The sequence below is a fragment of the Pseudopodoces humilis genome, chromosome 1 (assembly GCF_049639895.1).
Source record: "Pseudopodoces humilis isolate 2021_Gansu_Grassland_sample_001 chromosome 1, ASM4963989v1, whole genome shotgun sequence".
Classification (NCBI taxonomy): Eukaryota; Metazoa; Chordata; class Aves; order Passeriformes; family Paridae; genus Pseudopodoces; species Pseudopodoces humilis.
The window spans coordinates 89,438,040-89,456,813 of NC_142200.1; the positions used below are offsets into that span (position 1 = coordinate 89,438,040).

General features: G+C 39.9%; 1 protein-coding gene across 14 annotated transcripts in view; it reads left to right on the forward strand.

The window, feature by feature from the left end:
• ATXN1 (ataxin 1) overlaps positions 1-18,774 on the forward strand; it is a 368,490-nt gene that overhangs the window by 156,296 nt on the left and 193,420 nt on the right. The window lies entirely within an intron of this gene.

Sequence of the window (18,774 nt, forward strand, 5' to 3'; positions counted from 1 at the left end):
GTCTGTATACTACTTAATATTGCTTATTTTTTACATAGGACATAATTTTTGTTTTATGCAGTCTTTTGGCTACTGTTCTCTCTAAACAGGCAAGTCTGCCCTTTTGAAATACTTAACAGTGAACATAAAAAGAACTAATCTGTCTCTATATTACTGTGTGCAGTGGTAGCTTTTTGGTTGTCATATCAGTGTCCTTTTATCATAGCTGGTTTTATTTCTTCCCTCATGCTGTTTACAAAGGTCTACAATAGCTGTAGGGCTAAAAGAAGGTAGGCAATGGGTATTTCTAATGTGTTAACAGCACAAGTGAAATGGAGCTGTGAACTAGGTATAACTGATAGTAATTAGGAATCATTTTAATTTTTTAATTGTAAATGTGTGAACAGCTGAAAGGTAAATGAAGTGATGTGAGTGCTGACAGATGTCTTAAAAATGAGGCTTTGTGATCTCCTCACCTCAGCCATAACCTTTCATGTTTTTGCTCTGTTCTTCCTACAGCAGATACTGAAGGCCTGCTGCCTGACTGATAGAAAGTTTCATAACATGGTCTGAATCATAAATGGCATTGGGTGTAGTGGTATGCCTACATAAAAACACAAGGCTGACATTCATAATGTGATATAAGGCACTGTCCGAGGTTTGAGTCACCTTCTAACTTGGTGTTTTTAAAAGGTGTATCTGCAAATGGAATGAGACTTGCTGTCCTACGTACTGCAACTTGATAGCATTCCTTTAAAAGTGTGGGCTTTTGGATATTAGTGTATGAGTAGATGGAGAACTTCTGTGTGCTGGGGGCCGAGAAGTGGTGAGGTGTCAGGATGTGATGTGCAGTTGTGTGCAAGCCTGAGCATCTGTGTGTGCCCTCCTGCTGCCCCTTCCCTTGGCTGTGTGTGTTGGGCAGGGATGTACTGGTGGGGTTTGCCTTGCCTCGAAACCAGGGCTCTGCCTTTGGCAAAAAGTTAGTCCTCATTACCAGGGTTATAATTTTGGCCTGAAATTAGCCCAGGTGGCAACATCTGGATTTAATGTTTCTCATGCTGGGACTCTGTGATAGAGGCAAACCCCAAATCTAATAATTGCCTCTTTATTTTCTCATCAATTACTTATTTTGGAACTAACTGTAAACCTGACTTCAGGATTTACTGAGTCACTCCTTGCTCTATAAAAAGTACAAATGTCAAAGTGTTTCTCACTTGTATTGGAGTGTGGTTGTGACTGTTACCACATTTTTGTTTGTCAGGTACCCACGTGTGAAGGCCTTTGTAGTTTTGTACAGCTAACATTTCTGTGAGGCCAGCTACTTGAAAGAAAGTCAGCCTTTAATGGAGAAGGATAATTACGAAAAGCAGGCTTAATCCTCCTTTACTGTGCTCAGAAATTTTGTGCTACTGAATGTTTTCTCATTGGTGTGGTTCCTTTTCAGTGGCATGTGTAGCAGCTGACTAGAAAGTGATATTTTCAAATGTCTATAGTAATTTATACAAAGCCCCTGAACACTTTTGCTGCTTGGTACTGTGCTGTATTCACAGCTTTCCCAAGGTAGTCTGACAGCAAGTAGACCCAGAATGCTTTCAAATTTCAAGGTATTCAAGGGGAAAAAAGTCCTAGTAGATTATTGTGGTAGAAGTAGGTATATCTTTATTCTCCATGTACCACTAGCAATTAAATACCCATCACACTAATCATATGTACTGAATTTTTATTTACAGATTAGGAGGCTCTACTTTGACATATGACTAGCAGGGAAGCCCCTCCCTTTAACAGTTGTATGTCATCTGCTTCAAAGAACTAATTACTTGGCAATTCCCATTTGATAATTCCCTCTTTATTTTCTGATGAGTTACTTAACAGTGATGAGCTTGTTGAGCAGAATACCATGCTTAATCTGTGCTTCAGAAACTACAGTGTGGGCCTAGGGATATCATTGTTTCTGAAATGCTGTTTAGCCTTGCCATAGGAGCATTGAAACCACACTAAGATACATGAACAGTTCACAATTAACGATAAGTTGAACGTGAGTGATGCACAGCATTTGCCAAAAACTAAAGGAAGGGTTTAGATTACTGTTGCACTGCAAGCAGAATGTTAAATATGTAATTTCTTGAAAAAACCACAAACACCAAACCTAATGTAATTTAGACGCTTAGAAGCAGAAGCTTATGTCAGAGATATACCTTCTATGTATCATTGCTCTTCTCCACTGAAAGAATCAATTTAATGGATTTTTTTTTTTTAAAATCCACTGTTTATTGTAGTACCTATTTGACAGTCTAGCTGACTCCTGGTGGTTATTGTGTTCTTTGAATATGAGATACTTTAGTAAGTTTTTACCGTGTTTTCCCTGCCGTTACCTGTCTTATTCATTCTTCTCCACTCCCTTTTCACATTCTTTTACTCCAGTGGCCACAGCAACCCCTGTTCCTGTCTGGGGAATGCATTACAAGTCTCACGGCTAATTACAGCATCACAGTGTTTCTAGAGGGTACCTAAGTTCAGCAATGCTTAGCTGCAGCACCAGGCAAGGGGATTTATGGGGTGAAATGACATCAGCCTGCTCATGACAGTCATGGTAAGGTCAAAGTGAGTCCCTCTTGCACATCAGGAGTCAGAGGGTCCTGTTTAGTCCCAGTGTCTCTGAAATTCAACCATGCTAATGAATTTGAATAATTTTTTTTTACTGGTTTCAGTGGAGAAAGGTTTGTGGATCATCTACAGTCACTTGACTAGATGGTGGCATTATTCCACTGATGCTGATAGCTGAAGATTTCCATTGTAGCTGAGCCAGTGCAATAAGCTGGGAATTGGGCTGTTTTTTCCTTCACTGGAATAAAAATACAGTATTTTGTGTATTAGCTCACATGACAATTGCATCATCAGGCTTGCTGATTTATTAGATATTCACAATGATATCGCTTGCCCAGTACTGGAAGCTGTGTAACAGGATTGTTTTATCAATGAGAAAAAACTCATTTGTACATAGTTACATGTGTTTTTGTAAAATTAATCAGAGGAACAGTAGTTTTATGAAACATATAATTCAGAACAGATTAATCTACTTTAATTGTGTTCATGAAGTACACCAGCTATAAAATCTTTTGAAAGGAATATTAATCAAGTTGATCAAAGATGGCTTGAAGTACAGAATTCAAATATGAACATAGTTACAGCAAATATGCACACAGATACAAAGTAGCTTGGGAGATTATATTAAAAAAATAAATACAAAAATAAGTTCTATTTTCCTTTTTGGATTTTTTTTTTTTTAAAGAATATGTCATGTTTTAAAAGCAAAGATGCAAGAAGAAAAAACCAAATACAATTTGAGATTTTATAAAATGTAGTGAATAGGCATTTTAAATAGCATAAAAACACAAGGAGTCAAAACCTCACAGAAGGTCATTGAACCATTTTTTAAACTTTTAAAATCTATTTTTCATTCTATTAAATTTTTTAATGACTCAAGGTGTCTCAGGTAGTGCTGTATAGGTATTGCTGAAAATAGAAATCTTCTGTAAGAATCAGAAAAGAAATACGACTTTCTTGGGATGCCCCACCTGTGATATGAAAGGACCTGTCACCTGACAAATCCTTCCACAAACCATTACAGATTTTGTGGATGGGCCTGCATCCTGAGCCATGGTATCAGATCTCTTTTCCAAAGGGAGCCAAAGAGTTACTATATGTTGATTAAGATGGATCTTCATCTGCCTGCTTCAGAGGTGTCTAAGATTGAACTTTAAAGTGTTTGGCCCCAGACACATGGATACATGCCAGTAGTACTATTTCTATCAATAGTTGTGGAAGTAAAACATTAACATCTGAATATTGTGACCATGATCTTCAGTTAACACAAGATTTTAATTACATGCTAATGTATTAAAATTTGGACTCGGATTGAAACCAAAGAAAACCAGACTCACTTAACATACAGTGTAGATTTCTCTGATGACCACTGCTGTTCTCTACCTGGCACCCAAATAAAATGTTACCTTCTCTCTGCTTTATTACAATGACAGCCTGATACATCCTAGATAATGTGTTTCTTTCTTCTGGATTCTCTTTGCCTTTTTCCCACCAGCTACCCTTTTAACATGACTCTTCTGGAAGTAACACTTGCTGATGGGCTAGCTAAGGGTGACCTGGCTGGTCTGGTCAAACGATCTGTGTTTGCCTCTCCTTGTTTGTAGAACTGCGAAGCTGCTGCACCTCTCTGCTTAGGACTTGTCTGTCTCCTCTTTGAATCAGGGTTGTGTTTTGTTTTTCCTTCTTGCCACTCTTGCTAAGCTTTCTTGGATCTCTGTTGTGATCTGTCCTGATATTTTTGTTGTTAATGACAGTCTTGGAAATCACTTGTGATTTCCTTTGTGAGCTTGACAGTGGATTAATTAAATTGGGGGGAGGTAAATGACATGTGAGTATGTGTAACACATCTGTGTCCTATTTTACAGGTAAAGAGGATGATGGTGGAGCTTACAGTTGAATAATCTATAGTTTAAAATTATACTAAATGGTGTTTGGGTAGCTCACAAATGCATTAGATAGTGTCATAAAACAGATGTGATACTGCAATAGTGGAAGAACTGAAAGAGTAAAAGTCTGCATTTTGTTCCGTTTGCACAAGATGACAGAGTAACTCATGTTTGGTGCGTGGTCTTCAGGTGTGAGAGTGACACAGCCAGCGCAGATGTGTCCTGCCATTTGCTTGTCACCACTGGTTTGATTTCACCTCAGTAGCAGGAGGGAATATGATGTGTAGTGACTGAGCAAATTAAAGTAATTCCTGAGTGAAAGTATGACATTTGTTACATGAGGCTACTATCCAGATGTTGTTATCTGTTAGTGTACAGTGAGAAAGAGCCCTAAGGAAAATTGAGGTGGGTAGAAGGTAAGCATCTGAAATACATTAAACATCAGCAATCGAGTACAACCCTGTTACCGAAGGAGTCAAACTTGGTGAATGTCATGTCGGCTGTATGGAATGGGAGAAATGCAAACTAAGACACACTTCTGCTATGTGTGCAGCTCTGCTATGAAGTGCATTCATCTGAGCTGTCAGCTGGCTGGCTGGAGTGTTTGATGCTGTTTATGCAGCTCAGACAGGGTGTCTTTATGAAACCAGTAATGCTGTGCAACCTGGACTGCAGCAACCAGTAGTTTTATGCTGCTCTCCATATTTAACATGAAGGGTGCTCAGCCAAAGGCTGTGGTGAAATAAGGGGTCAGGTTCCCACCTCTGTACTTACTTGGGTGATTTCAGTGGAGCCACGTAGGTGTGTGTGTCACGTAAATGTGGTGTGTCAGAGTCTGGGGCCTTTGGGGTGTGTCTGAGGCTTTGGACTCAGAACTCTTGCAGACAGGTCAGCAGTGCTGATCAGACACTTTGTTTGGTGGGAGTAGAGCAGTCACTTGGCTTTTCCTTCAAGTGGGAAGGGATTGAAAGTTGTTCCTCAGTCAAATGTCATCAGTCTTATTTCCTTCGTGTTCTTCAGGTGGAAGTGTTGGTGAATAAGTCTAATCTTTCTTTACATAGCTCGAACAGTATTTTTCCTTTTTATTCTTCTGTTTTAACCATTTCCAGACTTCTTTCTCTTGTTGCTGACCAATTAGTTTTTCTCCCCACCACCTTCTCTACCAAGATTCTCCTGTGCTCAGCAGTTCTTGATGCTGTATATCTGACCTACTTGTACACTGCTCCCTCACTGGCTTTGTTACTGGCACAGTACTTAGATTTTGTGTAGACCATTTTTTTTGTTTAAATTCTATGTGTTTTTCTATGTGTCTAAAATGCCCTTCTGCTTAGAGTGTTTGAGTACCTCAGTAGTTTTCTGCAGAAATGCAAATTTGAATGTTGTTTCATCTACCTCCCTTCCTAGTTAGTCATAGCTGGATTCTGAGCTTTGCAACCCCCATGATCTGCCTGGACAAGCCTTTCACTCCATGCAGCCTTCCGCTTCTCCTCATGGGAAAAGACCATTATTTCTTCTCTGAAGCTTCTCTGTGGGTGCCTGTTTCCCTGGCTGAACGTTGGATTTTCAGTCCGTGTGCCCCTGCCAGTCTTCCCTGGCTTCCAGCTGCAGTGTCTCTTCAGCAGACATCTTGCTTTTTAGGCTTGTCAGCTGATCTCTGACAAATCAGTAGCATATATTTGTTTGTAAAATGTTACATGCTGGCATTGTTAAAAAAAAACCAAAAACAATGAAAAACCACAAAACCAAAAATCATTCAGTTATTTTCTCTGTACCTGAGCATGAGCCAGGACCCACAATCTTTGGGTCATTTGCTCATAAAATGATGGAGAACCTATTACTTTATTGTCATACCATGTGATCTTCTAATCAAAGGATTCTTTTACTGTATAAGTAGCAATAATTCAAATTATTAATGTAAATTTAAAAAATGTACCATTTTCACATATCATACTGATGAGTCAAAAGTAGCAACTTGAGTACTTTGGGCTTCTTCATCACCACTTCTACTGTGACTTTGCTCCAGTGATAAAGTTCTATAGTAATAGGTTGTGAAATGTAAGTTAAATCAAAAAAGAATTTTTGAAAAGCACTTCATTCAGAAAAAGAAAAGTGACATAGTAGGCATTTTGAGTGAGGTTCTTCAGAGAGGGAAATATTCCTGGACTGCTATGGAGAAGTACAGGAATGAAGCACCCGCTGAATGAGTGAAGTTCACTTAAGGTGTGAAGTGGAAATACGTAAAAGGAGTTTTTAAAATTTTTTTTTTGCGTGTGTCAGCATAGTTTTGCCATGAACTGACTATTGGAATGATATTATGGTTATAGTAGATTTTAAAAAACCCAAACAGCTTAATAAATATTTTGGTTGATAATTCTGGAGTTGGCATGTTTTCTCAAAAAAAGGAGGCTTTTGACTAAACAGAAAACCATCAAAATTAACTTCTGTCTGGAAACTGATATCTCTTCTTGTTATAAGTAACAACAAAAAGAAACAGACTAAGGGATATGAGAGGAAACTACACATTTTCCAAATTGATTTACTCAGTGAATTTAACAATAGCTTGAGTATAGTTAATTTCACTTTTCCTGTATGTAGGCTGTTTCTCGAGGTGAGAAAAACATCTGAAAACCCCCCCCCCAACCACATGGTTATAAGATTATAAAAACTGGTGAAGGGAGCTTGGAGGTATGAGTTACTACTTTTAAAGTCCTCTTTTAAAAACAAGGCTAGACTCCATATTGATGGAGTGCTTTTAAAGGCAGTGCCCTTTTAATCAGCAAACAGGTCCTCTGTGCATCAAATAATTAAAAATAGAGCAAAGTTTCTGAACAAGGCGTCTGGCAGAAGCGTCTGTACTTCCATCTGTGCATGATTAGCAGAATGTTTCATGATATTTAAATAGCACAAGCTTTGCTCTCTTTTTTATTATTTGTTGTACTGAAGACCTGTTTGCTTGTTAAGTGGTCTTTTTTGAATAGTTACTGGCAAGGAATCAGGAAAGTGTATGAAGACATCTTGTATACACTGCAAATGCCAAATTGTCCCTTTTTTCAGAGACGCTGCCCTTACTATTTATTTTTTCTTGATTGGAGTTTTACCACATCCCTCGATTGGTGTTTAAATTTTCTGAAGGACCAGTTCATTTCAGAGGGAGTTGAGCACGCAGTTGCGATGGCTGCCCAGGGATGCAGTCCCACCGCTCACGGGTATTCTTCCCAGGGCAGCGGCCCTCGTGCCGCGCTGCCGTGTGAGTACGCACCAGGGTGCGCTTGCAGAGTTCGTGCGTCTGTCGGCTCAGCTCTGCAGCTCCTGCCGGCGCTGCTGGGAGCCCTGCCTCTAATCTGCTGTGCACACTGCTCTGGAGCCTTACCCTTTCATGGGGACGTAATCAGCCAGGCAGCAGCTTTCAAAGCGCTTTTGAGGCCTTAAGCTGGGACTCCTCCTTGCTGGCAGCCATTCAGCACTGGATTGTGTGCTCCTCGTCTCTGGCTAGCAACACGGCGCTTTGCAGTTGTAGCCACTGATTTCCCTCCATACTAGTAAAGATTTTGTGTGTGTGTTTCACAAAAGCCTGTACAAGAAGGTATGGAATGAAAAGAAGCTGCTGTCTGGATGCTGAGTGCATTGCTGTAGCTGGCTAAGGGCAGTTCTGTTATGTGCAATGCCCTGTTGTTGGGAGCCGGCAGGTTGGCAGGGAGCTGAGACACTCGGATAGGCTCAGAGATCCTTTGTGGAGAGCCACTATTCAGTCTTAGGACAATCTGAGGTCTTGGATGGGCATGGAAAATAAGAGCTTTTGTGGTGTGTGTAAGTGGTGTTTACTCTGTAGCTGGGCTTTTTGTTGCTGGGTTTTTCTTGTGTTTGAGAAAAGCTGTGGTGTGTGATGTGTGAATACTGACCTGGGTCGTCTCTTAACTTCAGCTAAAAACTTTGAAAGAAATTGTGGTTACTACTGAGAGCAAAGCTGCTAACCTGTCAACATAAATGTATAAACTCTGTGTGTTTGCACCTTGGGAAAAAAAAAACACTGAAACACCTCAGCTGTGAAGAGAGCATGCTATAAGCCTCCACACAGAGTTCACCCCACCTCACCTGGTTAGTGCTGTGTTACTGGTGTCCACCATGCTGTTTCTGGCCCAGGTTCTGCAGAGCAGCGTGCCCTGCAGTCTCTGAGCAAGTTCTTCTCAGCAGGTTTGTATCTTACATGGAGAAGTTGTAGAGTTTCAGGGGGGCAGTGATAGGACCAGTTTGCAAATACCTGTCCATTGCATCATTCAGCTTTAGGTCAAGGCTTGAAGATGAATGAGTATATACAGAGAAGTACTGGAAGGGCAAGTGAAGGAACAGACATGCTTCACTTTAAAAGCTGGGGGTAACATGTGTGCCCATTCCTTCAGCTAAGCCTCTCAACCAATGCATTAAGCAGTTGCACTCACATTTTACCCACATTGCTTTTAAAAATCAGTACCCTTAATAATTGATTTCTTTAGAAATAAGATTTACTTCTAGAACTGGTTCTTCATCAGTGCAGTTTGGTGGGCCTAATATTAGTATCGTTCCAGGAGCAGGAAGGAGAGAAAAGATTCAGCTTAATTTTGGAAAGATTCATGAAGTTGTGTTGGTAGGTTGGTTAAACTAAGCCAAGTTTTGTGTTTTGCTCCTAGTATTTGTTCTCAAAATATACCATAATTCTTTTTTGGAATAGCTTCAGCTTATCTTGTGAATGTGAATTAATTAACATTAGTACGAATTTCATATTGTCCAACAGAATTCGTTTTTCTGTGTCTCCTGTCATGCTCATTAAAATAATGAGTTCAGTCATAATAGTACTGAGGCTCTGTAGACAAACAGACATTCCTCTGAGCGCAAGATCAAATTCAAGGTTGGTTTTTTTGGTAGGAGAGGGAAGAATGCTTGTGATGTTAGTATTACCCCTGGTATTTTTTCAAAAGCATTTGTGACAGGCTTCTTATTTTGGTATACTAGATTTTGCTGTTTCTTACTAAATTTATAATTCTTAATGCACTGTTAACAAAGTAGAGAAGAATTGTGGGGCACATATTCAGAAGCTGTTGTTCACACCTAATTGTTGTATTTGTAGGCCTGATTATTTGACATCATGACATACTACATGAAAAATCTGATAGCCTTTGATTTCCTGAAACAAAACCAAAGATTTCTTTTACAGCTCTGCAAAAGTACATTGTATCTAAGCAGGTAAACCGGAATTCAGCCTAGGGATGGTAGGATCATGTTGATTTGTGGGAAAAATTATGGTTCTGTTAGTTGTCTGCAGGTCTCTGGAGGAGAGGGAGGGCCTCATATCACTCAAAAACAATTCCTTTTGGCTGGCTGTAGAGAAGTATGGATAGCATCCAACATACAGCCATCTCCAAGTACAAAGCTTATAATGGAAACGTAGATGACCAGTCAGTATTGATGTATTAGGAAGTATTTATATAACTCAGAGTTGTTGACTACTGTAGAAATGCTGTTTTAGGCCCTGTTCCCACTGGCGTTCCTCCTGTTGACTTCTGGAGTGTTAGGATCAGACCCCTTTGGCTCAGATTTGGAGTGAATTAAGACTGAAAGAAGCATACATATTCTGCAGTCACCCTTCACTTTTGTAGGGGAGAATGGAGGAAATAACTGACTTGTGCAATGGTACCAAAGTTCTTTATGGCATCATCAAGCTGAACACTGAAAATAAAGCTTTCCTTAAGCTGTTTGAGATATTTAATTTTGATCTATAGCCTAAAGTGTTCCCTGTTAATGGAAGGCTCAATGTGGTTTTTATGCTTTCCTCGTGAAACTCTTCTTTGACAGGGAGAAAAATGTATCTAATTAACATGCACCTTTCTGTATGTGGATTATTATGCATTCATTATTTTAAGTTGGTGCTATTATACGAAAGTTTCTCCAGAACTTTGGCAACTCGGTAGAAAGGAGTGACAGTTCAGTGCATTCTCAGCTGTGCAGCTCTAAAATATGTTGCTTTTGAAGACACCTACGTGTTACAGTAAAAATACCCCTTATAGCCAAAAACGCGTGACCACAGTCTAGGTAATTACAAAAGAAAGAGATTCAACTAAGTACTGAAACAGGAAAAAAAAAAGACATTTTTTTTAAAAAAGAGCAATAGAAATGATTGAATACAGAATTACTATTGTGTACCTATTAAAAGAAAATCTCCCCAAACCCCACAAAGCTTAAGGATTCATTATATGTAAAAGTCACTATCAGGGAATATATGCCTGAAATACTAAATACTGTAAATTTGATTGATATTCAGGGCTGGTTGTGCTCCAGAAAAAGAACAAATGCATAGCTTTGCTAGAAGCAACAAAAGACAATTTGGGGAAATGCAGAAGTACTGCTAGAAAAGCTGAATGCTACATTTCTATATAAAATGCCATGTGACTAATAGAAGTTCTTTTCTGTCCTAGATAGGGCTGCTGAAATTGTAAGCAGGTAGCAAAAATTTACTGTTTCATATTTCATAGATAATAATTGTTCTGAATGCTTTAAATAATACAGGAAGTGCAGTGTGACAAACTTGACATTTGAATATTAATATTGATACTGAAACAGTTCACCACAAAGAATACCAGGGCTGCAGGAGGAAGGATAGCATTTTGATCAGATAAAGACAAAAAAGTTATAAAGCCCTTCATATATGTTGAAAAAAAAAAATCTTGTGAAAACTGTGACAAAATTACCTTTCAGGATTAGACATTTTATATCCTGTTTTGGTAATATCTCTGCAGGGAAAGTTGGAAGCAAAGAAATGTCTTTGCCATTTCTGTCTTCCCCCTTCCTCCCCCACTTGCAGTTTGATGAAGACTGTTTGAAATAAGGTTAAGAATACAGTGCTGCAAAGTGTTTTGGGTTTGCTTGAACAAATACGTGAGTGGATGTGAGCTCAAGAAAAGACACATGGGCATGTACAGTCTTCGGTGACCAGTCTCAAACTTGCTTGAGATGCACTATAAGTTACCCTCTGTAAAGCTGAGATTTGGCAATAGGCTACTTTATTAAAGACAGACCTTTCTTTTCTAAACATAAAATAGTACTAACAGTCCTTTTTTTTTTAACAGGCAAGCTTGCTCTCCCACATCTGTGTGCACAATCCCTTACTATAAATTTGTTGTGGCTTGCTTGATTTTTGTAGTTCAGTGTGGTGAGTCCAGGAGAATACAGCCTTTCATGTACAAGTAAGTTTCAGCCTACCTACATGATGGAGCCCAAGGACTGTGTCCTCTTTGGGTTCACAACGTCCCTCAAAGAGGATACAAAATAAAGATGTAGACTGGTGAAAAGTTTGGCCATCCCAAACAAAGCCCATGGAAAGAACAGGAATGTTTCTGATCTCTCGCTCTCTGCAGTGCAGTGCTGGTGTGGATGTGCCCTATTGCTGATAAATCTCTTGGTGGCTTTTGGCAGTTGTTGTATAGATGATTTGGTAAGTTACTTAGCTGGTTGTAGGACGGATAGGTACATTGCTTTCCAAAATTCCTTGTTAGTGGAGTATGTAGAGTACCTTTTTGGCTTTATACTGGTAGTATTGGTTGCACCAGTTTGATTTTAGCTGTTTAGCTATATGCAAACTAGTAAAAGGCGTTTTAATTTTTGGGACAGGAAGGAAAAGTTTGTCAGCCTCCCTTCTGAAAGTGTTTTGGTAGCTGTGACCACTTTTTCCCATAAAAAATATGTCTTGTGCTTTCAGACTCTCTCATTTTCAGATGATGATTGGTAATTTTTATCTTTACAATGCAAATGGAATTTTTAGCATAGTTTGGCACTGTATAATGCTTCTTTCTGCACAAACTGCTTACCAGACAAATTAAAAAGACAGGTGTGTATTTAAAAACCAACCAAGCCAGAGTATACTTTAGCTTCTGAAATATTTATGTACTTGTAGTTGTAGCTGCTGCAACATATTTATGTGGAAGTGGCACCATTCTGCTTTGCCAAGTGTAGGCAGCTCCCTTTAGCTGTGTGTTGCCACTGCAGGCAGGAGGAAATGCTGGGCAGTTTGCTGGAATGACGGCAGAGCCTTTGGGTCTCAGTGGGGGTAGCCTACATGGGAGCATCCTCTCTGAGGTACCTTTTGCAGATACCAGGCTGCTGGGGAATCACAGATCCCTGGCAGTTGTTGGCATTCCTTTAAAAAGGGTGGAACAACAGCACTTATATTAAGAAATGCAAATCCCCTGCTACCACATACAGAGCAGGCAGACTCCTGACCCCTTGGTGATGCCAGTGGCATTTTTGGTGAGTTGTTAAAGGTGTTAGGCACAATCTGCACAAAGGAGACTTGGACTAAGGTAGGAATGCATTGGAGATCTTACTCTCCTGGGCTGTGCAGTTTGTAAGGTGATTCACAGCATGTACAGAGGGAATGGAAAATGTTGTCTGGGAAGCATTCCAGTGTGTTATTTTGAAGTCATTTTGCCCAGGCACAAATGCTGGTGATTGTATGGGAGCCTCTAGAGCTACAGGGTGGAAGGTGAGCCTCCTACACCTTAGGATAGGCTATAACAAGTAAATGACATTTTATTCTATGGCCAGCTATTCGCCTGACTATTCAGACCTCTGTTCTAAATAAAAACCAAGAAAATAAAATACTTTTGAGACTTTGGCCTGTTACAAGATGGGTTGCTGCTGCAGATGATTGTATAGATCTATTTGACTGCCTGTTCCTCATGCCAAAATTTAGAAAAGTGTCTTGATTTTGAACTGCCCAGAAACACCGCCCAAAATGTGAGTAATCATACTGAAACAAATTACTTTTTTTACATCCTGTATTTCCTCTATTTCTTCAACTGTTTCTTGGAGTATCATCTACTGCCAGTGGTACAATAATAGGTTAAATTAATTAATTTTAAAAACTTACAGTATAATTGCTCAAAAGAACATAGAAGTAAGTAGTTAAAATAACATTTATCTTCTGATTTAGTGTCTGGACCTGCTTCCTTGGTGTTGGTGCAAATTATTGAAATTAGGATCATACCTTTAAAGAAATAAGAACAATTAAAAAAACCCTAAACCCCAATAGTTGTATGTTTGAGCTGACCAAACATAAACATGTGACTAAAAAATTGTGACATAAGCCTAAACATTAGCTAATTGTCATGGTGAATGGAATAAACTTCTATGGAGTTGTGAGTGGCCAGTGTGTTACTGTGCATCAGGGCCCTTTTAATCCACAGATTATTGGCAGAACATATGTGGACTTCTCCAAAACATGCCATATACAACATGCTTTTTGTACTATTGTTTAAACTGCATTCTAATGGGTAACTAGGGATACAGGTAGTCCTAAAAAAATACATTTTGCACTGTGGTATTTACTAGCAATGTGGTATATGGCCAGGATGTATAGTAGATATTCATATTCAGTATGCTGCAGAATTTGTGAATTTGCATGTTAAAATACTTGTCATCTCTGGAAATACCCTGAGGTGTAACTGTCCACAACCTTCCTCTTCTAAATAATTGCTAAATATTTGCTTTCAAAGCCGAATCTTTAGCCATTTGGAGCATGAATTTCATAGCTAGTGTTTTTAAAATCTTATAGTCAAGACTGTGACCCAGAATTTTATTTTTACCATTTTTGCTGTCCTGTTGATTAATACGTGTGAAGTACCAAAGCCCGTTACCTGAATACTGTGCCCCCTCGAGTGCCGTTCATTACCCTGCCTTTTGGAAAAATTGAGGAGCAGCTAGGAAGAGATGCAGGCAGGACCAGAGAGCCTCATGCAGTTCAATCCAGAGATAATTTCTCCTGGTGTCACTTGTCTAAGGAGAAATAAATTGCTCATGCCTCTGGTCAGAACTATGTAGTTACATGTGAACCATTGGGAGCAGGGGGTTCAAACTTGGGAGATGTCCTTCCTGGGGGAACATTTTGGAGCCTCTGGAGGTAGATCATGGGAGTGCTGGGGCTCTTTCACCTCAAACTGTGAAAGTTAGGGCTCACCTGCCTTTGTGCTGTTCAGAGATGGGGAACTGCCTGGGTGCAGGTGACCAGGTTTTAATTCTTCTGGTCTGCCACTGCAGCAGCTTCTCCTTATGTTTTTTTTTCTGCTGCTCTGTGCTGCTGCAGGGTCAGGTTTGTCTTGAGAGCATATGCTTGTGGGTGCTCCCTGCCAGTGGTGCAGCTGAGGTATGGGGTCGGAAGAGGGAGGGATGAGGGATGTGGGGGCTGCCTGTGGAGCCTGCTCACCTTCTGCACAATTTCAGCAGACCTGGAAAACAAGACAATTAGTTGCTAGGCCTGGAGTTTTTTTAAATACAACTCAAATGTTGCATAATGTATATTACCTAAACTTTTCTATCCTTTTGGAATGCTGCCCCTTAGGGATAACTGGATACAAGAGCGTTGCACCGCATGTGTATAAAGGTGGGAATGCTCCTGCAGGCTGCTGCAGCCCTTGCTGGAGGTTGTGAGCGGGAGAGTGTTGGTTTGCAGTGCACTGGTGATTTTCATTTTGTACTCTGTGGTGGCAGTAGTGACCAGTGACTGTCAAGCTGTTGACTTGGAGCCTGCCTCTGAAGAGCAGGGACTCAGCAAAGCAAAGCTGGCTGTCAGCTGTTGCAGTGGTTCTTTGGTGGGCTTCGCTTTTATAGGGAAAACTTGAGGGGCCTTGCAAGTGGGAAAAGATTGAAAGCTTGCTAGGCCTTTCTGCAGGTGAAGAGAGGTCATAAAAGTTATCTTTTTGGGATGCAAATTGTTTTTTAGGATATTAATTATACTGTTTCATTTTTATGTCATTTTCCCTTGTTTTTTTCCCTGTCCATTTTGAATCAATTAGGACCTCTGTCTTTTTCTTTGACTATATGTGCAGTTCTTGATATCCAAAATTTTATATTGATCTAATAAAGTAGTTAAATGAGCTGACTTTGAATGTACAATAGGATAGCTAAGTGAAACTATATAAAAGTTAATGTTTAACAAACAGCATCTTTGATAAAGTTACCAAACATTCTGTGAGCAGTGTTATAGTTATGGCTGTTTTCAGAGAAGTTGAAAGCCGTCTGGAAAACTCATCCTTTGGAGTAAAATGTTTTCTGCTTGTTTCTGTTATGAAAGAGAATAAAGTGTTACTGTTGGTACTTGTTGGAATCCATTCATTTCTCATACCTTGTAGCAAATAATAACACTCCCCTTCCTATTTTTGAGATACTGAAGCATGGAAGTGAAAAATGCCTCATTTCATTATTTAGATATAGGCAAATAATCTTTTCTTTTTTTCCTTCCCTTTTTCTTGCGCTACTTCTGACTGCTCTTTAAAAATTCCCCTGCACCCTTGGTAGATGGGCCTGAAACACGAGAAACTGTTCCTAAAAGTTCAGCCTGGTTCATATCTGAGCGTGCTGCCTCTCTTGCTTCATTGCAAATCCACATCAACCCACTGGTGTGATGACATGGAATGAGCTGCAGTCATCCATACCTTTGCTTCATCTTGAGCAATCAGGCTGGCAAGAGTAGAAAATGCTCCTCAGCAGCCAGTTTGATGCTTAGGAAACCTGATTTGGGAGTAAATTCTTGCTCAGATGGGGCCAGCCTTGCTCCTGTCCTGTGCCATGGGTGCTGTGGTGCAGGGTGACAGAGGAAGAGCAGTAGGATGTGCCAGGCTGGGTACCCCTGGCATGGGCCTTGCCCACTCGTGGTTGCCCAACTGGCAGGTTTGCTTAGGCAGAGCTCTTCATGCTCGGACTGATGGAACCTTGCTGGAGTTCAACTGAACAGTATAATTAGTACCATTTTAGCTCCCAGTCAGCTGTAATAGGTACCAGGAAGCTGCTTCTCTTTGCATAACTTACTAGGAAAGCTATTTTACTTTCCTACACATATGCCTTATATGGAAGAACAGGCTTTTTCAGGAGACTGCATGAACTGTATTTTCCAGTGTCACAACTGGCAGCTGCTAAATCTGCATGAAAATGCTTGTCCTTTAGGCCAGCCAAGAGAAAGTACTGCTGGGTGTGCAGGGTGCTCATACCTGAGCTCAGGGCAGATGTCTACTCTGGTCCTCACTGGTGTCAAGGGAGTTTGTGGTTGAACTAGAGAAGCTGATCTGGGCAATCTTCCAGCCTGAAGGATGTGAGGCAGAAACGGATGGGAGGAACTGTAAGTGATATGAGGGAAGCAGTAGGCTAGGAGAAGAAGGGTCCAATAAAATCAAGTAATAAAACACGACCATAAAACTGCAGGACCTGAAGTTTGAAACCATAGCTCTATGCTTACATGCTTGGCACAACTTCCGTTTCTAATTTGTCTGCTTCCTTTGGGCTTCCTCTTGCCAGTGAGGTGGTCTGTATGCTCACTGTCTGCAGCCTGAGAGTCTCTGGTCTGCTCATGCCAGTGGTGATAGAGGACCACAGGGAGATAAGAGTTTTTCATCCTGTAGCAGTCATTGCTTTTGGGTGGGTGTGCTTGGCTGGTTTTCCAGATCATAGACTTCAGGCAGTCAGGCATTAGAAATATTATAGTCTATTAAATGTACTGTGGAGCGTTTGGCTGCTCTAACTGCTGCTTTTAATAGAGTTCAGATCTGACATTTTTGGGACTGAGAGGGTTTGGATGTAAACTTTGTTAAATTGGTTTTGAAAAAGGAAGTTCTTTCATGCTTTGAAGGGAAAAAAATATGAAGACATAACTGCAAGTCTCTTCCTTATATCAAAGTTTTCTGCCTGAAACGGGAACAGCTCAGCAGAACAGTTTAAGTAAACATAGCCATAACTGCTTATCTGAGACATTGGCATCCTCTCTTCTTACTGTGTTACTTTTTTGTGGTATCCTGGCGTCTCTCAGTCACTGATGTGTTTGTTCTCACAGCACCTCCTTTGCAGGCATATAATTTTATGTCCATTTAATAACTGCCACCAAGATTTGAGGCTTTATCTGAAGAGCTTGCTCCAGGAGTGTACATTTTCTACACCTCTACAGATGAGATTTTGGAATTACTGTCTGAACAGTCCTTCCTGCCTCCAGCTCTGAATTTCTCTCTGTCTCTGTTGTGGCTTCTTTATTTATTAAGCAGGGGAAAAAACAGACGCAACTGTTTCTGAGTCATCCCAAGTCCGTGTTCAGCCCAGGACATGATAAAATCTAGGCCAGTGACAGCTGGTGTACAGTTGTAGCCTTATGTAGGGGGTCAGTGAATGTAGTATAAACACTGGGAGATTTGCTGAAAATCATGTATGTATATGACAGTGCAAGGAATTAGGTACCATGCTCTAAAGCTGGTGCCTGAGTGTAGGATCATTATTCTTCTCCTAGGCAGGAAAAATGCACCATATTGTGAGAATGACATATTGATACCTAACATTACAGTTTGGGTGGGTTTTACCTGTGTGTGTTAAAATAATGTAGACCTACACTGGGTCTTTTATCCAGGAAGTATTGCCACATGCAAGTAACTTCTGTGCACTTCAAGTTCTTCCACTTCTTGAAATTACCATTTCTTGAAACTATTTCTACCATTCTACCATTGCTCGAAACTCCATTATTGAAATAAATTTTTGAGGTAATACTTTGCTCTTAAGGACAGCTTCTAAAGAAACAAATTTGTTTTAATTTGTACGTGAACAACAAGAAGAATGTTTTAGTTATAGAATGTAACTTTAGTTATAGAATGTAATTGTAATTTATTTGATAAATCTAGTAAAGTAAAAAATTCAGTGGTGTTTCATAGAGTACTTCTGTGTGTTCTATAACATCTTCTTCAAAGTAGTGGAAGAAAAAGAAATGAGAAGTGAGAGATGCTTTTTGTAAGAATGAATATGTCTGTACATTTTTGAGGCTCCAGTATATGTTCTTCCTCATTTTGGTTATGTTACGAGGAATAAAATCAATTAAAAGAAGAAAAAGCCTGCCTCTTGCTCAGTTTTGTTGTGATTCAGACAACAGTGCATCAGGTCATGGGAAGTGATCTCAGCCATATTTTTAGTTACAGTTTAAAAAATGATACTTTGTCATGAAATAATGTCCAAACTTTTAAAGCTAGTACACATGCAGATGTAAGCGTATTGTACTGACAGTGCCAATCTAGTACATAAAGAGCTTCACAACTGTTTGGATCTGCTCTTCTTTCATAATGGGCTGCAATTCGTTTACTAATGCTTGAAAGCATGTACACATCAAATAAATCTCTGGTATTTGGGCCATAGTGTACCAGCATTATGCAAAGGGAAGATTAACCACACTCAGTATTAAGCTACGATCCACTTCACTCTTGATTCCTCACCGTAGTAAATCAACCAAACCATCAAAGAACAGAATTAGTGGAAGGGTTCC